Source organism: Moschus berezovskii, chromosome X (assembly GCF_049115385.1).
Source record: "Moschus berezovskii isolate FMDL1 chromosome X, NW_MosBer_1.0, whole genome shotgun sequence".
Taxonomy (NCBI): Eukaryota; Metazoa; Chordata; class Mammalia; order Artiodactyla; family Moschidae; genus Moschus; species Moschus berezovskii.
The window spans coordinates 114,107,788-114,133,681 of NC_142488.1; the positions used below are offsets into that span (position 1 = coordinate 114,107,788).

The 25,894-nt window shown below is 38.4% G+C and overlaps 1 protein-coding gene and 1 pseudogene across 8 annotated transcripts in view; one reads left to right on the plus strand and one right to left on the minus strand.

Annotated features, from left to right (window-relative positions):
- The first annotated feature begins 8,625 nt into the window (after window positions 1-8,625).
- Window positions 8,626-24,672, plus strand: LOC129564004 (tyrosine-protein kinase Fer pseudogene; annotated as a pseudogene).
- THOC2 (THO complex subunit 2) overlaps window positions 22,102-25,894 on the minus strand; it is a 112,638-nt gene continuing 108,845 nt past the window's right edge. For 6 of the 8 annotated variants that reach the window (XM_055393983.2, XM_055393982.2, XM_055393980.2 and 3 more), the window contains exon 39: window positions 22,102-24,421. The gene's annotated coding sequence lies outside the window, so the exon portion shown is untranslated. The remainder of the gene's footprint in view (window positions 24,422-25,894) is intronic. The other 2 variants (XM_055393979.2, XM_055393976.2) reach the window with 1 other exon arrangement.

Consider the following 25,894-nt stretch of genomic DNA (forward strand, 5'->3'; position numbering starts at 1 on the left):
CAAGCAGGTTGGTGAGAAATGTCATGCCCCAAGAACTTACTGAGCTACAGTTTTATAATCAAAGGAAAAGTGGGGAGGGGGAAAAGAACTTCCTTGTCTTTCTTGAGTAGATGTCATGCTTCCATCATCAGTTCCTCCTCCAGGTTGGGCAGAGGAGTTTTCTTGTCCCTCCATGGTCAAGCTAGGTCCACAAATTATTGTTTTTATGTGTGCAAAGAGCATGGCCTAGGGATCATTAACTAACTGAGCTCACTGGACAGGATGTGGGTCTCATGTCATCATTGTTTTATTGTTTGGGGGCATGTCACATGCTTCTGCTGCATGGTTTTGTTGCTAAACAAGCCTGCTTGGTTTTGTGGTTAAGCAAACCTGCTCTCTTGACTAATTATTAACTTACAGAGGTCTCCCATATTTTTTTCTACCTGTAACCCCCTAGCGGGATTAATTATTTAATTACCTACTTTGTCCCTTTATTACTTTGTCCCTATCAGTTGTAAGTGAAACATTATGTTAAGTGAAAGAAGCCAGACAAAAAGGCCACATATCATAAGAATCCATTTATACGAAATATCTGGAATACATAAATCCATAAAAGTAGAATATAGATTGGTGGTTGCCAGGGGCTGGGGGAAGGGGAGGGTAGACTGAGTAGAAACTGCTTAGTGAATAAGAAGTTTTACTTTGGTGAGATGGAAATGTTTTGGAATTAGATAGAGGTGGTTCACAACATTGTATACATATTAAATGCCACATTCAAATGGTTAGTTAATGTTGTATGAATTTGTCTTCAATTATTTTTTAAATTATTTTTCAACATCACTAGCCATTAAGGAAATGCAAATTAAGATCACAATGAGATATAAATACATACCTATTAGAACAGCTAAAAGAAAATAACAACAATATCAAGTGCTGGCAAGGATATGAAACAACTGGATCTCTCATACATTACTAGTAAGCATGTTGAATGGAAGATCATAGTTTGGCAATTTCTTATAAAACTGAGCATCCAACTACCATATAACATGCAATCATATACCTGGGCATTCATTCCAGAGAAGTGAAATATTACATCTACACAAAAATTTATACACAAATCTTCACAGGAGTTTTATTTGTAACAGTCCCCAACTGCAAACAACCAAAATGACCCTCAGTAGGTGAATGGTTAAATGATCTGTGGCACATCCATTCTGTGGATACTAATCAGAAATAAAAAGGCATGAAATATTGAAAACACATAGATCTCAGGGGTATTAGGCTAAGTGGGGAAAAAAGCCAATTTCATAGGGTCAAAAAAATCACATGCTGTCTGAGTCCATTATTTACATTCTCAATGTGATAAAATTGTAGTGATGGAAAAAAGATTTTGGTTATCAGAGGTTAGGAATGGTGAGGAGGGAAGGGTGACTATGATTATAAAAGGGTAGCATAAGGGAGATCTTGTGGTAACAGGATCGCTATTCATCTTGATTGTGATGGAGGTTACCAAAATCTACACGTGACAAAATGACATAGAACTATGCATGCCTAGTCTATCAATGTCAGTTTCCTGGTTTTGATACTGTATTATAATTATGTAAGATATAACCATTGGGGGAAACTGGGAGAAGGATACACGGACCTCTCTGTATTATTTTTTATACTTGCTGGGAATCTATTTTTTTCCAAATTAAAAAGTTTTAAAACACATAAACTATACCTCAATTCAGGTGATTTTAAAAATAAAAATAAACATTATTTTTTAAAAGTTACACTAAACCATGGGAATTCCCTGGTTGCCCAGTGGTTAGGACTCAGCATTCTCACTGCCATGGCTCCAGTTCACCCAAGCAAATAAAGCAAATGCTCAGATCTTGCTCTATGTAGCTCCCTATTTCAAATATAGATTTCTCTCTGGTCTTTACCTGTTTTGTGTTGGGTCTTATGAACCTTCTCTTTCACCTGCAGATTTAAACTGTCACAAGGATTTGGAAGAACTTGTATTCAAAATTTGAACCTCACTCCTTCTGTAACTCTCTTCCTGCTAGTAGGATTTCCCCTTTTAAACTTCCAACTGATTTTCCAGCCTTGAAATGTACCTTGAGCCAATAAGGCTGTGCTTCTCCCCTGTTTTTCTTCTTCTAAATTTATTTATTGGCTTCACTGGGTCTTTATTGCTGCACGTGGACTTTCTCTGGTTGCAGCAAGCAGGAGCTATACTCTATAGTTGTGGTGTGCAGGTTTCTCATTGCAGTAGCTTCTCTTGTGGAGCACGGGCTTCTATGGTGTGTGGGCTACAGTAGTTGCAGCACGAGGGCTCTAGAGCACAGGCTCAGTAGATGTGGCACACGGGCTTAGTTGCCCTGCAGCACATGGGGTCTTCCCAGACCAGGGTTTGAACCAGTGTCCCCAGCACTGGCAGGCAGATTCTTAACTACTCGACCACAAGGGGAAGTTCTCCTCTGTTTCTTTTAGCCATAGTCATGGGGGTTAGGAAATGTCTGCAGACCAGAAAGTCACAAACTTACAACTTGTCCCTTGCAGTTGCCATGTTTTTCCTTCTGTCTGATTTTGTGCACTTTCCAGTGTCCTTAACAAGTTTTTTAAATCAATTTTTATAATTGCTACCTGCAAGAAGATTCATTTGACCACTTCATTCCTCCACAATTACCGGAAGCCTCTGTTTTGATTTTTTAAATTATATGAATATGACTATAAGACCTTCCTTGTCATCAAACCCACAATATGAGAAAAGTTTCCAAATAAAAAGGAGAAGCTCCAGCCCCACCACTATTTTTTATAGGTCAAATGTTCTTAATATGAATATCTAAGTCACTGTATTCCTCAGGACTGCTGTTGTTTAGTTGTGTGTCTGACTCTTTTGCAACCCCATGGACTGTAGTCCATCAGGTTCCTCTGTCCGTGGGATTTCAGAGGCAAGAATAGTGGAATAGGTTGCCATGCCCTCCTCCAGAGGATCTTCCGACCTAGGGAACAAACTCACATCTCTTACATCTGCTGCATTGGCAGGTGGGTTTTTTACCACTGAGTCACCTGGGAAGCCCTATTCCTCAGGATCAGTTCCATCACTCAGTCATGTCCAACTCATTGCGACCCCATGGACTGCAGCACATCAGGCTGCCCTGTCCATCACCAACTCTTGGAGTTTACTCAAACTCAAGTCCATTGAGTCAGTGATGCCATCCAACCATCTCATTCTCTATTAGCTCCTTCTCCTCCCACCCTCAATCTTTCTCAGCATCAGGGTCCTTTCCAATGAGTCAGTTCTCTGTATCAGGTGGCCAAAGTAATGGAGTTTCACCTTCAGCATCAGTCCTTCCAATGAATATTCAGGCTTGACTGAATATTAGGATTTACTGGTTTGATCTCCTTGCAGTCCAAGGGACTCTCAAGAGTCTTCTCCAACACCATGGTTCAAAAGCATCAATTCTTTGGTGATCAGCCCTCTTCACGGTCCAACTCTTACATCCATACGTGACCACTGGAAAAACCATAGCCTTGACTAGATGAACCTTTGTTGGTAAAGTAATGTCTCTGCTTTTTAATGTGCTGTCTAGGTTGGTCATAACTTTCCTTCCAAGGAGTAAGCGTCTTTTAATTTCATGGCTGCAATCAGCATCCACAGTGATTTTGGAGCCCAAAATAATAGTCTGACACTGTTTCCACTGTTTCTCTATCTATTTCCCATGAAGTGATGGGACCAGATGCCATGATCTTAGTTTTCTGAATGTTGAGCTTTAAGCCAACATTTTCACTCTCCTCTTTCACTTTCATCAAGAGGCTATTTAGTTCCTCTTCACTTTCTGCCATAAGGGTGGTGTCATCTGCATACCTGAGGTTATTGATATTTCTCCCAGCAATCTTGATTCCAGCTTGTGCTTCTCCCAGCCCAGCGTTCCTCATGATGTACTCTGCATAGACGTTAAATAAGCAGGGTGACAATATACAACCTTGACGTACTCCTTTTCCTATTTGGAACCAGTCTGTTGTTCCGTGTCCAGTTCTAACTGTTGCTTCCTGATCTGCATATAGGTTTCTCAAGAGGCAGGTCAGGTAGTCTGGTATTCACATCTCTTTCAGAATTTTCCAGTTTATTGTGGTCCACACAGTCAAAGGCTTTGCCATAGTCAATGAAGCAGAAATAGATGTTTTTCTGGAACTCTCTTGCTTTCTCCATGATCCAGCAGATGTTGGAAATTTGATCTCTGGTTCCTCTGCCTTTTCTAAACCCAGCTTGAACATCTGGAAGTTCATGGTTCACGTATTGCTGAAACCTGGCTTGGAGAATTTTGAGCATGACTTTACTAGCATGTGAAATGAGTGTACTGTGCGGTAGTTTGAGCATTCTTTGGCATTGCCTTTCTTTGGGATTGGAATGAAGACTGCCCTTTCCAGTCCTGTGGCCACTGCTGAGTTTTCCAAATTTGCTGGCATATTGAGTGCAGCACTTTCACAGCATCTTCTTTCAGGATTTGAAATAGCTCCACTGGAATTTCATCATCTCCTCTAGCTTTGTTCGTAGTGATGCTTTCTAAGGCCCACTTGACTTCACATTCCAAGATGTCTGGCTCTAGGTGAGTGATCACACCATCGTGATTATCTTGGTCATGAAAGGCAAATTGGAAGTGGTCAAACAGGAGATGGCAAGAGTGAACGTAGACATTCTAGGAATCAGTGAACTAAAATGGACTGGAATGGGTGAATTTAACTCAGATGACCATTATATCTACTACTGTGGGCAGGAATGCCTTAGAAGAAATAGAGTAGCCATTGTGGTCAACAAAAGAGTCTGAAATGCTGTACTTGGATGCAATCTCAAAAACAACAGAATGATCTCTGATCATTTCCAAGGCAAACCATTCAATATTACAGTAATCCAAGCCTATGCCCCAACCAGTACTGCTGAAGAAGCTGAAGTAGAATAGTTCTATGAAGACCTACAAGACCTTTTAGAACTAACACCCAAATAAGGTGTCCTTTTCATTATAGGGGACTGGAATGCAAAAGTAGGAAGTCAAGAAACACCTGGAGTAACAGGCAAATTTGGCCTTGGAGCATGGAATGAAGCAGGGCAAAGGCTAATAGAGTTTTGCCAAGAGAATGCACTGGTCATAGTAAACACCCTCTTTCAATAACACAAGAGAAGACTCTACACATGGACATCACCAGATGGTCAACACCGAAATCAGATTGATTATATTCTTTGCAGCCAAAGATGGAGAAGCTCTATACAGTTAGCAAAAAGAAGACCAGGAGCTGACTGTGGCTCAGATCATGAATTCCTTATTGCCAAATTCAGACTTAAATTGAAGAAAGTAGGGAAAACCACTAGACCATTCAGATATGACCTAAATCAAATCCCTTATGATTATACAGTGGAAGTGAGGAATAGATTTAAGGGACGAGATCTGATTGATAGAGTGCCTGATGAACTCTGGACGGAGGTTCGTGACATTGTACAGGAGACAGGGACCAAGACCATCCCCATGGAAAAGAAATGCAAAAAAGCAAAATGGCTGTCTGAGGAGGCCTTACAAATAGCTGTGAAAAGAAGAGAAGTGAAAAGCAAAGGAGAAAAGGAAAGATATAAGCATCTGAATGCAGAGTTCCAAAGAATAGCAAGGAGAGATAAGAAAGCCTTCCTCAGCGATCAATGCAAAGAAATAGAGGAAAACAACAGAATAGGAAAGACAAAAGATCTCTTCAAGAAAATTAGAGATGCCAAGGGAACATTTCATGCAAAGATGGGCTCGATAAAGGACAGAAATGTTATGGACCTAATAGAAGCAGAAGATATTAAGAAGAGGTGGCAAGAATACACAGAAGAACAAGGTGTCCATAGGTGCGTGGATTTATCTCTGGGCTTTCTATTTCATTCCATTGATGTATGTTTCTATCTTTGTGTCAGTACCATACTGTCTTGATGACTGTTGCTTTGTAGTATAGCCTGAAGTCAGGCAGGTTGATTCCTCCAGTTCCATTCTTCTTTCTCAAGATTGCTTTGGCTATTCGAGGTTTTTTGTATTTCCATACTAACTGTGAAATTATTTGTTCTAGCTCTGTGAAAAATACTGTTGGTAGCTTGATAGGGATTGCATTGAATCTATAGATCGCTTTAGGTAGTATACTCATTTTCACTATATTGATTCTTCTGATCCATGAACATGGTATACTTCTCCATCTATCTGTGTCATCTTTGATTTCTTTCATCAGTGTTTTATAGTTTTCTATATATAGGTCTTTTGTTCCTTTAGGTAGATTTATTCCTAAGTATTTTCTTTTCGCTGCAATGGTGAATGGAATTGTTTCCTTAATTTCTCTTTCTGTTTTCTCATTGTTAGTGTATAAGAATGCAAGGGATTTCTCTGTGTTAATTTATATCTTGCAACTTTACTATATTCATTGATTAGCTCTAGTAATTTTCTGGTGGAGTCTTTAAGTTTTCTATGTAGAGGATCATGTCATCTGCAAACATTTAGAGTTTTACTTCTTCTTTTCCAATCTGGATTCCTTTTATTTCTTTTTCTTCTCTCATTGCTGTGGCTAAAACTTCCAAAATTATGTTGAATAGTAGTGTTAGTAGTGTTGAGAGTGGGCATCCTTGTCTTGTTCCTGACTTTAGGGGAAATGCTTTCAATTTTTCACCATTGAGGATAATGTTTGCTCTGTGTTTATCATATATGGCTTTTATTATGTTGAGGTATGTTCTTTCTATGCCTGCTTTCTGGAGGGTTTTTATCATAGATGGATGTTGAATTTTGTCAAAGGCTTTCTCTGCATTTATTGAGATAATCATATGGTTTTTATCTTTCAATTTGTTAATGTGGTGTATCACATTGATTGATTTGTGCATATTGAAGAATCCTTGCATCCCTTGGATAAAGCCCACTTGGTCATGATGTATGATCTTTTGGTGCTCATCTTTCTTTATAGCCCAACTCTCACATCCATACATGACTACTGGAGAAACCATAGCTTGACTAGATGGACCTTTGTTGGCAAGTACTGTCTCTGCTTTTTAATATGCTGTCTAGGTTGGTCATAACTTCCCTTCCAAGGAGTAAGCGTCTTTTCATTTCATGGCTGCAGTCACCATCTGCAGTGATTTTGGAGCCAAAAAAAAAATAAACTCTCTCACTGTTTCCCCATCTATTTGCCATGAAGTGATGGGATCAGATGCCATGATCTTAGTTTTCTGAATGTGAGTTTCAAGCCAATTTTTTCACTCTCCTCTTTCACTTTCATCAAGAGGCTCTTTAGTTCTTTGCTTTCTGCCATAAGGGTGGTGTCATCTGCATATCTGAGGTTATTGATAACTCTCCCAGCAGTTTTGATTCCAGCTTGTGCTTCATCCAACCTGGCATTTCTCATGATGTACTCTGCATAGAAGTTAAATAAGCAGGGTGACAATACACAGCCTTGACGTATTCCTTTTCCTTTTTGGAATCAGTCTGTTGTTCCATGTCCAGTTCTAACTGAGGCTTCTTGACCTGCATACAGATTTCTCAGGAGGCAGGTAAGGTGGTCTGGTATTCCCAACTCTTTAAGATCATGAAGATTTATTTCTTTTTTTCTTCTACAAGTTTTATAGTTTTAGCTGTTACATTTAGGTCTTTGATCCATTTCAAATTAATTCTTGTATGTCAGGTGAGGCAGGGGTCTGACTTCATTCTTTCCCATGTCAATATTCAGTTGTCCCAGGACTATTTGCTGAAGAGACTATTTTTCCCTCATTGAACTGTTTTGGTAATCTCGTTGAAAATTAATGGACTATAAATGTGAAGGTTTATTTCTAGGTTCTCAATTCCATTCCATTTATTTGTGTTTATCCTTAAACCTGTGCCTCACTGTCTTGATTATTTTTGCATTGTCAACACTTTTGAAATCAGAAAATGTGAGGCTTCCAACTTTGTTCTTCCTCTTCAACATTATTTTAGTCATTCTATATCCCCTGAACTTCCATAAGAGTTTTACGACTACCTTGTTAATTTCTACAAAGAAGCTAGCTAAAATTCTGATACAGACTGGGTTGAACCTATAGATCAGTTGCAGAAGTGCTGCCATCTTAATGACAGTAAATCTTCTGATACATGACTATTGAATGTCTATTTATTTATACCTTATTTAATTTCTTTCAATAATGTTTTATAGTCTTAAGAATATAGTTTGCATCCTTGTTATAGTTATTCCTATTTTAATCTTTTCAATGCTATTATAAATGAAATTGTTTTCCTAACTTCCAGTTTGTTCATTGCTATTGTAGAGAAATGCAATTGATTTTTGTACATTAATTCTGTATCTTCCAACTTTGCCATACTTGTTTACTAGTTCTAACAGTTTTTAGTGTACTAAATCATGTCATCTGCAAATGAGATAGTTTTACTCCTTCCTTTACAATTTAAATGCCTTTAATTTCATTGTCTTATCTATTTGTCCCAGCAAATAGTGAAATGTTGAATAGAAGCAGCAAGAATGAACAGTCTTGTATTGTTCCTCATTGCAGGGGGAAATCACAGTGGCATACAACCTTTATTTTTTGTTCATGTTACATGTGAGCCATGGGCTATTGGAGGGTCGTTGCAACTATGCTCGTTTCCTTTAAGCTTTACTCTGTAGACATAGATGTCTTCTCATTCTAGGACCCAGCCTGACGTCTTACCTGGGCTATACTATTCTCTCAGAACAGGGCAAAAACAAGAGGCCAAACCAAACCACATAGTCAGCTTAAACCGCTACTTGGATATGACATGTGCCAAAGCCTGTCAGTGGAGCTCAAAATTAAATCTATACTCCTCCCACAAGAGGCATGGCAAGTCACCTGGCAATGGGTAAGGATACACAATCATCTTACAGGAATGGTAGAGAATAAACAACTGTGAACAATGATATTATCTCCTCTTTTGAATCTATATTTAATTTCCATCATCTCTAAGAATTACAGAAAATGATTAAGCGATAAGTTCAATTAATATCTTGTCACAAAAAACACAATGAGTCCAGCTATATTTTATGACCTAGACCACTCTTTAGAAATTGTCCAATGTCACAGAGAAGATTAAGAAAAGTTAACTAAAACTTCAAAATAAGGAAAAATGATTGCATGACCTGTTAAATATCATGGCAGTACATTTTCTAATAAGCCTTTTAGTCACCTGACTCTCTCAAGGTTTATAACTTAAACTATCCACAACTGATCAGAGTCCAGAAAATAAGTCACTACGGTTCCCTGAAAGAACAGAATCTCATTCTGTGTTCAAACACCTCTTATTAAATATCTGACAGTTTTAGAATCTGTTGACAAATGAAGATCAGAAGTGAAAATGTGAGTCAATGAGAAAATTATTTAATTTATGCATGTATGCACTCTAGAACACTTTATAGGAACATATTTATTGTGTAAAGTGAACCAGGAGTACCCAGGATAATGAACAAGTTAAACTTACAGGCTAATAGCTCTCTTACCTCTAAAGGTCTTTGGATATAAAAAGAAAAAGGTGGGGGAGGAGGGAATGAACCTGCTGTTTTTATGCTTCGTTTTAGCACCTCTAGTGTTTACCATCTTACTTCACTTTCTCCCTGATCAAGCATGCCTTCCCTACCCCAAAACAAAGTATCCTTCCATCCTCAAAAGAGGACATATTGCTAATAATGCTAACATTTAACTAAGCTACATTAATCAGAATTTTAATAGAAATTTATAATTTTAGCATGTGTCTCAGTTAAGCCATTGAGTATGTTCTCCAAATTCAGTAGGTAAGTGTAAGTTTTGCTAACTAAACTGTGGTTTTAAAATGTCCTAAGGAAGCTTTCTGACTAAACCTAAATCACTTATTTCATACCTCAGCAACTTTCATGCTTCACCAAGGCAGAGAATGCATGTTGGATATATATTTCTTATTTTGAGAAATAGTTTAAACTCTATTTGGACTGGTAGACAGTCAGAATTTCCCTGGATATATCCCACAGGGAACACTAAGATGTGGCTCCTGAAATATTCCTAATGACTTCATCTTTAAACATACTAGCTCTAAAATGATTGGGAGTGTGACTGCATGAAAAGTCCCTCTGGCTTAAATCTTCTATTACCCATAATGTTCTTTCTTCAAAGGTTAACCTGTTCTTGTTCCTAGAACATTAGACATCTACCTTTTATGTCTGCCAAAAGAACTGAACAATTTAAAGAGACCCTGGGAAAATGTGCCATGTAAATTACCTCAGTGAGTGTTATTTAAATTAGAAAGAGAAAAAGAAGTGTTAGAAAAAATTTAAACTCCAATATATTTTTAAGTTGCTTTAAACTCATATCAGTCTCAAATTAATGGCCATTTCCCTGGTGGTTCAGACAGTAAAGAATCTGCCTGCAATTCAGGAGATCTGGGTTCAACCCCTGGGTGGGGAAGATCCTCTGGAGAAGGAAATGGCAACCCACTCCTGTATTCTTGTCTGAAGAATCTCATGGACAGAGGCTACAGTCCATGGGTTTGCAAAGAGTCGGACACAACTGAGCAACTAACACACAACTCCATTAAAATAAAAATAACCAGAAAGAGAATTTTCTTCAGCCAACTCATCGTCTGTCAAAAATAATAATATCAACCTTGAAAGGAAAAACCTCTATTTTTTATTAAAGATATAGAAGAGGAGTGGTACCCATTGTTATATAGAGACAAGTCTGGAAATTCATTTACTCAGGTTCCCTGGTGAAAACAAGCATGGCTGAATTAGCCAACCAGTCATCTCTAATTTATCAATGGGTTGTGTCCCCAAATTTATCTGTAAGTCAACTGTTTGAAACTCAGAACATATTTTCCCATGAGAACAAAGGATAGTTAGGGTCTTAGACCAGCTCACAAAAGCTTACAGACTGGAAATCTATATCAACTCTGGAACTTCTAATACTAGTCTGCAGGCTGGATCCTGATAACAGTGCAGGAGGGTAAAGGAAAATGATTTCTTTTTCCCTTCCTGTTGCAAAGCAATTTAAAGAAGACTCCTCTAAAAGGCCAAACTTAGGTATAATGATCTGTTCCCCTAATAATACTCTTCCAATGTCTTAAATCCTTTAAGGCTAAAACAACCCCTAGTTTTATATTTGTTGACATAGAAGAGAACAGGCTAAGCCAGCAGATATTTAGGGACTTGACTATGATTTCTTGTATATCACATATGGACACCAACTCTAGATAAACTGGAATACAGAAAAAAGACCCTGTTTATGAATCTTGGGTGCATAGGTAGGGCTAGCCACACAGGCAAGAGAAAAGTCCTGTTACCAAACCTGTACTCAGAGTTGGAGCAGAACCAGTAACAAAGCTAATGCTTGAGTTGTTGAAACACTTGTCTAGCACTTTTCATACTCCTGTAGCTCAGGGTAGGTTTGGGTCCAGAGACCATGTTCTGAGATTCAGTTTAGAGGTGGTTAACGGTCCAAGTGAGATGAGCTGAAGAACATTGAGGGCAAGGAGACAAGCAGGTGATAATGACTTGTTGATATGATTCAAAAGTTTCATTTGCAAGAAATTACAAATAGGTCAAATATTTATTGTGTACCCATACTGTGCCATGCACTGTGTTCAGTTCAGTTCAGTCAGTCATGTCCAACTCTGCGACCCCATGAACCGCAGCATGCCAGGCCTCCCTGTCCATCACCAACTCCCAGAGTCCACCCAAACCCGTGTCTATTGTGTCGGTGATGCCATTCAACCATCTCATCCTCTGTCATCCTCTTCTCCTACCCTCAATCTTTCCCAGTATCAGGGTCTTTTCAAATGAGTCAGCTCTCTGAATCAGGTGGCCAAAGTACTGGAGTTTCAGCTTCAACATCAGTCCCTCCAATGAACACCCAGGACTGATCTCCTTTAGGATGGACTGGTTGGAACTCCTTTCAGTCCAAGGAGTCTCTCAAGAGTCTTCTCCAGCACCACAGTTCAAAAGCATCAATTCTTCGGAACTCAGCTTTCTTTATAGTCCAACTCTCACATCCACACATGACTACTGGAAAAACCATAGCCTTGACTAGATGGACCTTTGTTGGCAAAGTAATATCTCTGCTCTTTAATATGCTGTCTAGGTTGGTCATAGTTTTTCTTCCAAGAAGCTAGTGTGTTTTAATGTCATGGCTGCAATCACCATCTGCAGTGATTTTGGAGCCCATAAAAATAAAGTCAGCCACTGTTTCCACTGTTTCCACATCTATTTGCCATGAAGTTAGGTGCTGGTATTAAATAGTCCCTACTTGTGGCGCTCACATTCCACAACAGTGTTGAAGAGTTCACAGGAACCAAGCAAATCCTCATTTAAGAGGGAAAAGCACAATTGTCCCCAACCCACTATGACTTAGACTTCCAAACTAGCGGCCTTATGTTTTGGAGGTGAGTGAACTGTTTCCTTGTGGCTTAGACAGTAAAGCAGGTATCTGCCTGACAATGTAAGAGACCCAGGTTCAATCCCTCAGTAGGGAAGAGCTCCTGGAGAAGGAAATGGCAATATACTCCAGTATTCTTGCCTGGATAATTTCATGGGCAGAGGACCCTGGTTGGCTGCATTCCATGGGGTCACAAAGAGTTGGACATGACTGAGCATGCACAGATGAGACATGATGAACTGTAAAATATGACCAAGTTAACTATTGCAAGAATCAAACAATATCAACCGTTTCATATTCCTACAGTGAAACTGAAAGAAACAAACAAGTACAAAACCCAGAAACTTAACTTCACAAATATGCCCAAGGCAAAATCACCAAGTGAGCTAGGTCCTTTTTGGCACCTTTCCTACCTGTCCTTTTGCCTTTAAGTAGCCATCATTCTGTGGCACTCTCCCAGGATCAGGCCATGTCCCTTTCTCTGACTTTTGCCCAGGTAAAATCTCTCAGTGCTTTCCTAGGTAACATGAGAGTATGAGGTACCATCATCAGAAGTCATTTGTGCTTCAGTGCTAGTGAGAAAACTGACTGCCCTCTCCCACAATGCCTTAGTTTGATGAATAGGCACAACTCCAGAAGTGCTTGTAAAGTGCTTAATTGTGAGAATTTCACACACCACATCTATCCAGTAGGGGTGATATTTTGGAATCAGGCTCTCTCAGTGCCCACTTAAACTTACCCATAGACAACTAACCACTTCATCTACATATGTACAAAACAGACCTAGAATCAAAAACGTCTGGAGAGTTGATATCCCTAGGAAACCTCCATCCTCAGATTTTAAAAACAACCATTTATGGAGCTCTACATAAACATGGGGCAAGCACTACTGTATGAATGAACTCACTTAATCCTTAGTACAACCTTATGAAATGGTTCTTATTATTAGCCTCACTTTACCAATGAGGAAAAAGAGGCACAATTCATCTAAAAAAAACGCAGAAGAAAAAAAAAATGAGACAACAGGACAAATAGAAAACAAATAGCAAGAAGTCAGATTTTAACTTAACCATTCAATAATGACATTAAATGTACTGTCTAAACACTTGAATTAAAAGGCAGAGATTGTCACTGGATTGAATTAAAAAACACGAAAACCCATTTCAAATATAAAGGAAATGGAAAGGATGGAAAAAATATACCATGCAAATACAATCAAGTGTATTGGCAGTCCAGTGGGTAAGACTTCATGTTTCCACTGCAGGGAGCATGGGTCTGATCCCTAGTAAGGGAACTAAGATCCCACAGATTGCATGGTGTGGCCAAAAGAAAAGAAAAATTCAGAAGCTATATTAATTTTAAAGTAGGTTTTAGAATGAGGAGTATTACCAGGTGGTAAAGAAGAATACTTCATTTTGATAAAGAGGTCAATTCACCAAGAATATATAATCCAAAGTGTGCATGCACCTAATCGTAACGGTTCAAAATACAGGAGCAAAAAAAAATGACAAAACTAAAAGAAGAAATAATTGTCACAATTATACTTGTAAACTTCAAAACACCTCTCTCAGTAATTGACAGACCAGGCAGACAGAAAATCAGCAAGGGCACAGAAGATCTGGAATGCCACCAACCAACTTTACCTCATTGGCATTTATAGAACACTGCATCCAACTAACAGAGAAGGCAATGGCACCCCACTCCAGTACTCTGGCCTGGAAAATCCCATGGATGGAGGAGCCTGGTAGGCTGCAGTCCACGAGATCGCTAAGAGTCAGACACGACTGAGCGACTTCACTTTCACTTTCATGCACTGGAGAAGGAAATGGCAACCCACTCCAGTGTTCTTGCCTGGAGAATCCAGGGACAAGGGAGCCTGGTGGGAAGTCACACAGAGTCACACACGACTGAAGCGACTTAGCAGCAGTAGCAGCAGCAGCATCCAACTAAAGCAGAATGCACCATCTTTTCAAGTTCATGTGGAATAGTCACCATGGTAGGCCAGCTTCTGGGCCATAAGAAGATTTAAATAATTTAAGAAGATTTAAATAATTCAAAGGAAGTACTTTGACCACAGTGCAACTAAACTATATATCAATAACAGAAGGATATCTGGAAAATCTGCAAATATTTGGAAATGAAGCAACAAACTTCTAAATAACACATGGGTCAAAGAATAAATCCCGAGGGAAAAAACATTAATATTGTTATTAGTGGTAATATTTTGAGCTGTAGGAAAATGAAAATACCACACGTCAACCTTGTGAGACGCAGCTAGAGCAATGCTTAAAGAGAAAGTTATAGCATGGAATCAGTAAATGTTTATACAACCGCCTCACTCACCAATATCAGAATATGATGTAAGGAAAAGTAAAGAACAGAGGACAAAACCCAGGCCCAAATGCAACTCCAATCATAAAAATGTGAACCACTGCCGATAAGAGTTAAAGGAGAAGGTATAAGTGATACCAAAAGTAGGTCTGAATTCCAAACCGCTTACCTTAGTAGTAGATATTTGCTGATGATTCACGTCTAGGCTAAAAAGAGGTTAGATCCAGGAAGGTAAGTGAAGGGGCTGGGGAAGGCAAGAGGGTTAGAGTGAACAAGAGTAGCATGTGCTGGCTGAACCCAGGACAGAGGCTGCTACCCTTGATTTTAAAATATTTCTTGCTAATGATGGGTTTTCCCTGGGGCCTAATACACTTCTCTCCCCAAGCAACAGCCTCTGGATTGGTTCTGTCCCTAACTGAGGTAAGAACACAGGTGCTTGTGATTGTAGGCTAGTTAAACTCTGTTAATTCCCAAATATCATCTTCACATTATAATCACCTGAGGAACTGCCTTCAACACTCCTCCAGGCCTGCACTCCAAGAGACTTTGATTTAGTATATTTGGAGTGCAGGGTGCCTCCAAATATTTTTGATAAATTCTGATTCTGTTGACCCCCCTGGTATAAATATTACCACTAATAACAGCTGCTATCAGTTACCGAGGACCTGCTATGTACTAGGTCCTCTTTACGTGCTTTTACATGTATTGTGAGATTTAATTCATGGACAAAAACGGCATTGTGAAGAGCAGGTGAGGAAGTTTAAGTGAAACTCATCCTCACTCAGAAGAGACGAGGAAAATCATCTTTACACAGAGGCAATAACTTTTCAATGACCTGTAATGATACAAAAAATATGATTAAAACTGATTACGGTGATAAAGATTGGTGACATCAGGGTTAGTCATGAGAAAAGACTGAAAAAGTCTTGAGGAAGCATGAAAGAGTATATAAAGAGGTAAAGAGGTATGATTCATGCTAGTATTGATAACAGATTGGCGTGAGGGATTCTGCTGCTGCTGCTAAGTCACTTTAGTCATGTCCGACTCTGTGCAACCCCATAGACAGCAGCCCACCAGGCTCCGCTGTCCCTGGGATTCTCCAGGCAAGAACACTGGAGTGGGTTGCCATTTCCTTCTCCAATGCATGAAAGTGAAAAGTGAAAGGGAAGTCATTCAGTCGTGTCTGACTCTTAGCGACCCCATGGACTGCAGCCCACCAGGCTCCTCCATCCATGGGATTTTCCAGGCAAGAGTACTGGAGTTGGGTGCCATTGCCTTCTCCAGAGGGATTCTGCACTGCACCCAAATTGGTTTGAATTCTCCATCTCTTCTGGAGACACTTACTCCTCCAGTGCCAACTTAGGGTGGAACCAGATCCAAAAAGACCTACACCCTCTAGGTCTGAATTGAAATAGGTTGGCTTCCTGAACATCTAAATCCTTCACGAAGTCTTCCCAGATCAACCTTTTCAGAAAAAGAATTCCTAAATCACACATAGTCTGAGGTCATTCTTACCCTGAGTACTCACCATCATCTCAAAATGTAATTGGACCTCAGATAACATGTGATATGTATATCTTACTCATTTTACATTTCCTGCTTGTATATCTCATAAGCACACTCTTTTGTCTGTATTAGTGACTTCTTGAATGAATTATCCTGGAAAGCACAAAAGGTGCCTGCATAATAGTACCTAGTAGTGGTATATCTAATTACAATTTATAAATGTTCTTTTGATAATGATGAAATGTAACTAGAAGGTAAGTACCACTACACACTGCACTGAAATAAAGATCATAAAAGCCTTGAATATAGTACAATATATCATTCTGGTTAAAGTTTCATGAGGACAGGGGTAATAGCTCTTTATCAGTCTGATACTCAAGTCCAAGGACATCTGTCATCTGACAAAAATCAGAGGTCGTCTAAGTTAAAGTAACAGGTCATTTTCTAGCTCCTGTCTCTTAAAGGAAGGCTATTTCTCATTTGCAAGGATGCATGTCTCAAGTTTATGTGCTCTGTACTCAGTCAAAATCTCTTTCCTTTCTCCATTAAATACCTCCAGGACTTCCTGGTGGTACAGTGGATAAGAATCCGCCTACCAATGCAGGAGACATGGGTTTGATGCCTGGTCCAGGAAGATTCCACATGCCGTGGAGCAACTAAGCCCGTGTACCCAGAGCCTCTGCTCCACAAGAGAAGCCACCGGAATGAGAAGCCTATTCACCACAATGAAGAGAAGCCCCCGCTCACTGCCACAACTAGAGAAAGCCCACGTGGAGCAACAAAGACCCAGCACAACTGAAAACAAACAAACAAAAAAACTCCATTTAACAACACATCAAAGGAATTAAACTTTTATTAGCCCGACCCATGTAGAAATAGTCATTATATTCAATATTTCCACTATCCTCCAATGTTCTCCTATTGTTATTCTCAATTATCATGTCAATTTGTTTATAACTCCAACAAAATCTGTATCCAATTAGCATCAATTAGCATCTTTTAAAGAAATCCTTCTTTTATTCTCAGCTCTAGAACAAATAAAGTCTCTTTGCCCTTGTACCGCAAGGAGATCCAACCAGTCCATTCCAAGGGAGATCGATCCTGGGTGTTCATTGGAAGGACTGATGCTAAAGCTGAAACTGCAACTTTGGCCACCTCATGCGACGAGTTGACTCACTAGAAAAGACTCTGATGCTGGGAAAGTTTGGGGGCGGGAGCAGAAGGGGACGACTGAGAATGAGATGGCTGGATGGCATCACCGACTCTGTGGACATGAGTTTGAGTGAACTCCGGGAGTTGGTGATGGACAGGGAGGCCTGGCGTGCTGTGATTCATGGGGTCGCGGAGAGTCGGACACGACTGAGCGACTGAACTGAACCGAACTGAACTGAACTGCCCTGACAGGACCTCTAGAAATGTTATTAAAATTTTCAATTAAAAAAGTTAAACATTTAAACTTGTTTCTGATAAGCAGTAAGATAGAATATTAAATGGCTGTAATATTAAAAGCTTCATTCTACCCAAGAGGCAGTCTTTAGAGATCAGTATCCACAAAAATGTAAACAAAACAAAGGCCAGGCACAGCTTTTAAACTAATGAGATCTTATGCTACTTGGATCATGAGACTCAAACAAGAATCATGTGAGTTTTCTGATTTTTACAAACATGCTTATAAAAAGTAAGGCCACCATAAATCCCAGTTTAAGAACCTGGTCTCAAATATTCAAAACTGATTTCCTGGACTAAACCAAAGCATCAGAGACCTAGGTGCCTGAGATTCGTATTTTGGTGTCATTGTAGAAATAGCCTTCACTTGAATGAGCTGAGCTGTTGCCCATCAGCTAACACTCAGGGCTATTACAAGATATAATCTCTTCATTTCATTTACTGAAAAGACAAGGCTGTTTCTTTATGAGAATACAAAAGAGAAGCTCCTTTAGGCTTAACTGCCAGAAAATGTTATTCTCCACCATGACTGGCTTTTTATATGATGGACACTGCAATTTCTCTAATTGACCACATTAAATTCTCTGTGTGGCCTGCCAGGTTTTTCAGAGAGAATTCATCAATCAAGTGTACACAACATTTTGGGGTGTTGGCTTCACTTGGGGTATTATTTTCAACCAGAAGTCAAATTTTCTCATTTACTTTTAAAATATTGTACTCTATGCTTGTTTTCATAAGTCCTTCTTGAAACATGGTAGAGTAGAAATAAAACCAAACCTAGGTTCTGTTAGAATAAGATCGAACCCAGGTCTCCCACATTGCAGGTGGATTCTTTACCAGCTGAGCCACAAGGGAAGCCCAAGAATACTGGAGTGGGTAGTCTATCCCTTTTCCAGAGGATCCTCCCAACCCAGGAATCTAACCGGGGTCTCCTGCATTGCAGGTGGATTCTTTACCAACTGAGCTATCAGGGAAACTCAAGAAATAAAACAATTGCGATAATTATTGAAAAAAAATAAGCATGCTGGAATTTCCACTCATACTTGGTTAAAGCGTCTCCTTGAAATAGAAAATGGCTCTATTCCACTGACAAGTGACTTTCCAATGATAAACTGCAGATAGCCTGTAGATAATTTGACAAGGCAAGATGTTTTAACTTTTGCCACTACCACTTAAGACAATACAGATGAATGGATGACCATCTTCCAAGTTATGATCAACTTGAGATGGATTCAGGATTGGTTGGGTAGAGATGCTTTTTAGAGTTCTTTAGAAGACCCTGAAAAACAAACCTGCCATCTTGAATCCATCTTTTAGAGACTCGGGGGCAAGTTACCAACCCAAGAAAATGCACATACCACAAATTGCATTCAATTTCTGGAGAGCCCATAGATATCCTTTGAGTCCATTTATGAACCTAAAGTTAACAATCACTAGAGCTTACAGCTACAACCACTAGAGCTTATGGTCCGGAGAAATCCTGCATATTATATGAATTCTCATGTAAAAGGTTCAAAGATAGATGAGAGATTAAGGATAGCTCCTGCTCACATTATGTAGTAATAAAATAGTCATACTGCAATAACCACCTCAAAATATCCTGCTTTGTACATTCCACATGATCACTGTTACGTAGTCCTGCCCCATCCAATCTCCTTACCTGGGTTTGTTTCCCCCCTCCCTCCAACGTTTGTTGTTTGCCTCCACTTTGCATTGTTGAACTTTGCCGTTCGATATTGGGACACATTCTTAAATAAATGTGGTTGTTATACATTTCAATGCATATTTCTTGCTTTAAGTTTTTTGTTAATGACATTACTTGCTGTGTGTTTTACACTTATTTTAGACTAGGGAAATGATGTTAGATAAACAGCAAATTCGAGTGATTTTTCTTATTCGAATTCAAAACAGGTCATAAAGCAGAGAAGACAACTCATAACATCAAGAAGGCATTTGGCCCACGAACTGCTAATGAACGTACAGTGCAGTGGTAGTTCAAGAAGTTTTGCAAAGGACACAGGAGTCTTAAAGATGAGGAGCATAGTGGCTGGCCACTGGAAGTTGCCAACAATTGAGTGCCATCATCAAAAATGATCCTCTTACAACTACCCAAGAAGTTGCCCAATAACTCAATGTCAACCATTCTACGGTTGTTCAGCATTTGAAGCAAACTGGAAGGGTGAAAAAGCTTGATAAGTGGGTGCTTCGTGAGCTGATGGCAAATCAAAAAAATCATAATTTTGGAGTGTCTTCTCTTATTCTACACAACAGTCAACCATTTCTTGGATTGTGATGTGCAACAAAAAGAGGATTTTACATGACAACCAGTGACGAGCAGCTCAGTGATTAGACCAAGAAACTCTAAAGCATTTCCCAAAGCCAAACTTGCACCAAAAAAGTCATGGTCACTTTTTGGTGGTCTGCTGCCAGCCTGATCCACTACAGCTTTTTGAACCCCAGTGAAACTGTTACATGAGAAGTATGCTCAGCAAATCAATGAGATACACTGAAAACTGCAATGCCTGCAGCTGGCACTGGTCAACAGAATGCAGGGCACACAACCAATGGTTCAAAAATTGGACGAATTGGGCTAAGAAGTTTTGTCTCATCTGCCATATTCACCTGACCTCTCGCCAACCAACCACCACTTGATCAAGTATCTCGACAACTTTTTGCAGGGAAAACACTTCCACAACCAGCAGGAGGCAGAAAATGTCTGTTGAATCCTGAAGCATGGATTTGTATGCTATAGGAATAAACAAACTTATTTCTCATTGGCAAAAATGTGGTGATTGTAATGGTTCTTATTTTGACTAATAAAGATGTGTTTGAGCCTAGTTATAATGATTTAAAATTCAGGGTCCAAAATCGCAATTACTTTTTCACCAACCTAATAGAATAGGAAGTTCCATGAAGGCAGAAACTGTTTTCCTCAAGGCTGTACTGTACCTCTGGTGCATAAGAGGTACTCAAATATTTTTTTGAATAATCTTCCATAGGCTTCTCTGGAGCAGGTTTTTGAAAATAAAATTTTACTGAAACTCCATCATGCTCATTTATTTACATACCATCTATGGCTGCTTTCATACTATAATGCTGAGCTGAGGAGTTCCAAATGGGTTAATGTAAACCCACAATATTTACTAGTTGGCTCCTTACAGAAAGTTTGCTGATCCCCATCAGCACTCAATTGGCCTTTATCTCTCAAGTTAGAATTGGAAGCACTGTAGATACAAGAGTTAGGTCTTAATACTTCTTTGCCTGTAGAACAGAGAAGCTTTAAAATAGCTATCAAATACAGATTTTCTTCTTGTAACATAAATTTCTGCGCAATTAAGTTCAAAGTTAGTATTTTTCATCCTCAATGCATTTCTAGCAAGGCCAAAAGCAAAAAAGCAAAGGTTACCTATGTTCAGTAAATTGGAGAACACAGAGAAGAGATTCTGATGCTAAGTTCTGGCAAATTTTCACAATCATGAAATCTTTAAAATGCCAATGCAACATAACTACTGGAAAGCTCTTCCCTGATATGTTTCAAACTAATGATTTTGACGTGAACCATAGTTATTTTCTCACTGGCATAATCATTCTAAAAATGTATTTTTTTTTAAATGCCAGGCACATTATAGGTGCTCAACAGTCATTGAATGGATCACTCTCCAATAATCACTGTGCTCATCAATTTGCAAATTATAATTACTTGAAAGGGGGCATTGAGATTTATATTCCTTTGCCAACCAATCCTAAAATATACTCAGCATGTCTCAATCCTTTTAAAAATCAAACCCTTTACTGTCATTCTCTACAAAAAAAATTAATTTGCATAGGTATCATTGGGGTCCAAGAAACTGAAGAGTAAATGAATAAGTCTGGGCATGATTTCAGCCCACTATCTACCCCAGGTGCAGAGGAAAGAAAATAGGATTTTCTCCTATTATTGGATAAGATGTCTGTCATTTGGAAACATTGTGGTCCATGGACTAAGACACAAATAAGAAGAAAAGGGCTAGGAATCTTACCTAAGTTATTTTGAATAAGCAACAATATACACAATGATATACAATCATTTGAGAAAACTATTGTTTATTTAGAAAAAAAGGTTACATGGGTAGAATTCGATAGATAAAAAAATTTCCTTTTAAAAATGTCACTGTGAAACTTTTCCAGATGAAAGTTCGGCAATACAAAGCTTCTCTAACTGTAGAATTAAAACACATTTTTATTCCCCCCAACCCCTTGATTTTTCTAACATAATTACAAGAAAAAATGGCAAGGGACAAGTGAGTGCTGGTACCATTTTTTTTCAAACATGTTTTAATGTCGTACACGAACTATATAAAATTATTCCTAGGCATTGCATAAGACACTGCTCCCACTTTGTTTTTTTACTGACTAAATATAAAACAGGCCAAATAATAAGTTAAAATTGTTTTTAAATGAGGTAAATTCAAAATGGTTCAATAATTGTTTATTTTCCATTTCAAACAATAAAAAGGAAGCATTTCATATTGAAAAAAAAAATAAACCCAGGCAATATTTAGTTACTCTAAAGTGAAATTCTGTACATATGTAACCTTATTTGCTTGTTGGAAACTGTATGCAGCACATTGTGCTAAAAATATGAAACAGTTAACACTTTCAGCCATTTACTGAAAATAAACATGTAGAAACTAAGCAACAAGTTAAATACAGTAACGCACAACTCAACAATTTTAAGTTTTCGGCATGGAGCAATAAAGCAGATAACTGAATAATTTAAGGAGATGCAAATGGGCCCTCTTCATTCATAATTCTTGGCAATCTACTCAGGAAAATAAATTTCTGGTCACAGCTGAACAATTCATTCCAATCTCACCTGAAAGAAACAAAGTGATTATATTGATAGATTAAGAAAGGAAGGTGGGTGAGAGAGGTGATGGATGGAAGGCAGAGGAGAGACAGACGAAAGGAGAAGGGAGAAGGAAGAAAAAAAGAGAAGGAAGATTTAAGAAAGAAAGTCAATGAGTTCTGTGAATAAGCAATGATTGAATTAAGTCCATAGATAAGGATAAAATATTTGTGTATTTCTTATTGCCTACTTGGCATACTATGATAACTTGTATAGTATCTGAGAGAGAGGAAAAGAGGGGAATGGGGGAAGGGAGGAAGGAAAAAATGAAATAGAAACAAGTAAAACATTCCACTGGGACAAGCAATAGCTTGTCAAAAGTAAACAACACGTAGCAATGAAAAGGAACCAATTTTACATGATCAATAAAAAGAAAAATGACATCACATTTTTTCATAAGGACATGATTTTAATAGTTACTTATATTAAGATGCAATGTCTGCTAAATTATAAAAATTGCTTTAAAAATATATTGACTTAATTATACTCATTTCCTTTACGTATTGACATTGTTCAAATACTGCATATTTGAAATAAATCAAAACATGATTATTACAACATGTGGCAAATAAGTTATCTGCCTAACATTGTTCTCATTCAAATTTTAAATTAATGCTTAAGGCATTAAATTTTACTGATGAAATATTACATTCACATATTTCATAAAATCAGAGCTAGAAGGGTCTTAGAAAATAATCACACTTGCATGAAATGCTGACAATAATTTACATATCATTTCTATACAGCATTCTGTTCACATCATGTATAATCTTGACATTACCAATTATAATTATAGATACACGTATGTTGAACTTACAATTTTAATACTTAAAAATCATTGTTCCTGTTCATCACTGATGAATGGATAAACAAAATGTGGTACACATTCATACAATGGAATAATATTCACTTATAAAAAGAAATGAAGCTCTTATACATGCTACAACATAGATGAATCTTGAAAACATGATGCTAAGAAGCTAGACACAAAAGGCCACATATAGAATGATTTCATTTTTATGAAATGTCCAAAATAGGCAAATCCAAAGAGAAAATACTTTAGTTACTTCCAGGGGGAGGGGGAAAAAGAGAACTGGGAGTGACTCTAACAGGTGTGGGGTCTCTTTTGGGGATGATGTAGATGTTCTAGAATTAACGGTGATAGTTACAACATAGCGATATATTAAAAACCACGTTGCCAAATTCTATTTTATGTGAATTTAACTCACTTTTTTTAACTGCCAAAAAAGTCCATGTTACAATAAAGAATATCATGGTATCAGTATAAGAAATGGGTTCTCAATCATGAAGCTGTCATAATTACTGGGCAAGGGAAATTTTGATGACACATTTAGGGGCACATCAAAAGATAAAATTGGTATCACTGTTAGAACATGTGAAGATGATCTTTCCCAGGAACTGAAATTAAAATTTTTACAAGTCAAAATCCTCAAGCAATATAATCACACCAATATTGTAAAACTCATAAAAGTTAGCACACAAATACAGCCTATCTACAAAATTAAGGGACTTGTTCCAGGACATGATTTCCTCTCCTTTCTGAGAAAGAAGGATGAACTAAAACAGTGAAATTTTTATTAGATGCTGCTTCTGGATGGCAAATCTCAGCTAAAAATTGTATACACAGGGACCTTGCTGCAAGAAAATGCCTGGAGGTGAAAATAATGTTCTGAAAATCAGTGACTTTGGAATGTCTCGTCAAGAGGATGGTGGTGTGTATTCATCTTCTGATTTAAAGCAGATTCCCATTAAATGGACAGCACCAGAAGCTCTTAATTATGGGAGATATCGTTCTGACAGTGACGCATGGAGCTTTGGCATCCTCCTCTGGGAGACCTTCAGCTTAGGGGTCTGTCCACACCCTGGAATGACAAATCAGCAAGCACAAGAGCAAGTGGAAAGAAGATACCGGATGTCAGTCTCTCAGCAGTGTCCAGAATGTATTTACAAAATAATGCTGAAGTCTTGGGATTACAAACTTGAAAACCGCCCCAAGTTCAGGGAACTTGAGAAAGAAATGCCATCAAGAAGAAAGTCATACAGTGATGAAACACTGCTAAACTCAGACTTCAGGATTCTATCTTCCAGCAGAGTAATATTTTCTTCTCATTAACAAGTCTATACCACATTACCTGGAATATTCTATCAAGGTTATTTTTTTCAGCTATTTTTAAGAAATATGTACAACTTTAACCACTGTAATAAGAAAGCACAGGTTCTAAATGCAAGAAATCCCACAGATCTTTTCACATCAAGGACTACTGATATTTCTCAAAGAGTTTCTACTTTAGGCTCAGTTCAGAGTTGGCTGTCCTCGATCCTAGACAGCTTTCCTCTCCCAGTGCTATATAAACTGCATTGGTAATACCATCTTTGCAGGACACATTTCCAAAAAAGGTGACCTTGCACTGTGCTAAGACAAGATTACATTTGTAAACATCACTTTCCATTGGGAATTATTTGGACATCCTGGGGTTTTTTCTTCTTTGCTTTTTGCCAGAAATAGGCCTTGCTGTTTTAGTAAGGTTGTCATTTCTCTACGTTCCACCACACCCTTCTCCTTTGTCTGGGTATCAGAAAACTATGTTGGAAATGCCTTCAAAGAGTACCCTTTCAGAGTTGAGGCAGCTGATTTTCAATGAAGTTACTTTATAGAGAGCTATGACAGCAAGAAGGAAGTCTGAAACACAGGTCTGTGTGAAAGAGCAGCTAGACTGTTGATCAAAGTTAGAGAACAAAGACAAATAGAATATCAGCCTTGTTATCAGAGCTACCCCTTTATAAACACACACACACACTAATTTTATGATTAAATTCACCAAAAAGGTCCTAAGAAATGTTTCAATAGTTCTTCATAAAAGAGTCCTCTGGATGGCAACAAAATTTGTGGGGAGAAACTATATAACACCCAGCAAATTAATAGCTTATTCCTGGTTAATCCTCACACACTCACACACACACACACACACACACACACACACACACAGGCACCCACAAGCCAAGTAGAAAGGCACACATGGATAAAACTGACAGTTAAAAAGTCCAATGAACATTTACAAGGAAGAAAGAAGCTATAGGAGAAAGACAAAAGGACAGCCATCCTAACTCCACTTTACTCCTTCACTTACCCTTAAACTGCTCCCTAGCAATTTTTATCATCGCAAACACACTTCCTGAGGTATTCCAACTGGATAAAATGGAACAGTTAAGACTAGGATTCTGTTGAACTGAATCTCAGCACATCCTGGGGTACCTCTCAAGATAAATGTGTGTATGGGGAGTAGTCACTCAGGGGTAAATGTAGCATTGGAGTCTTTGGGAAGTGCTCATGCCTG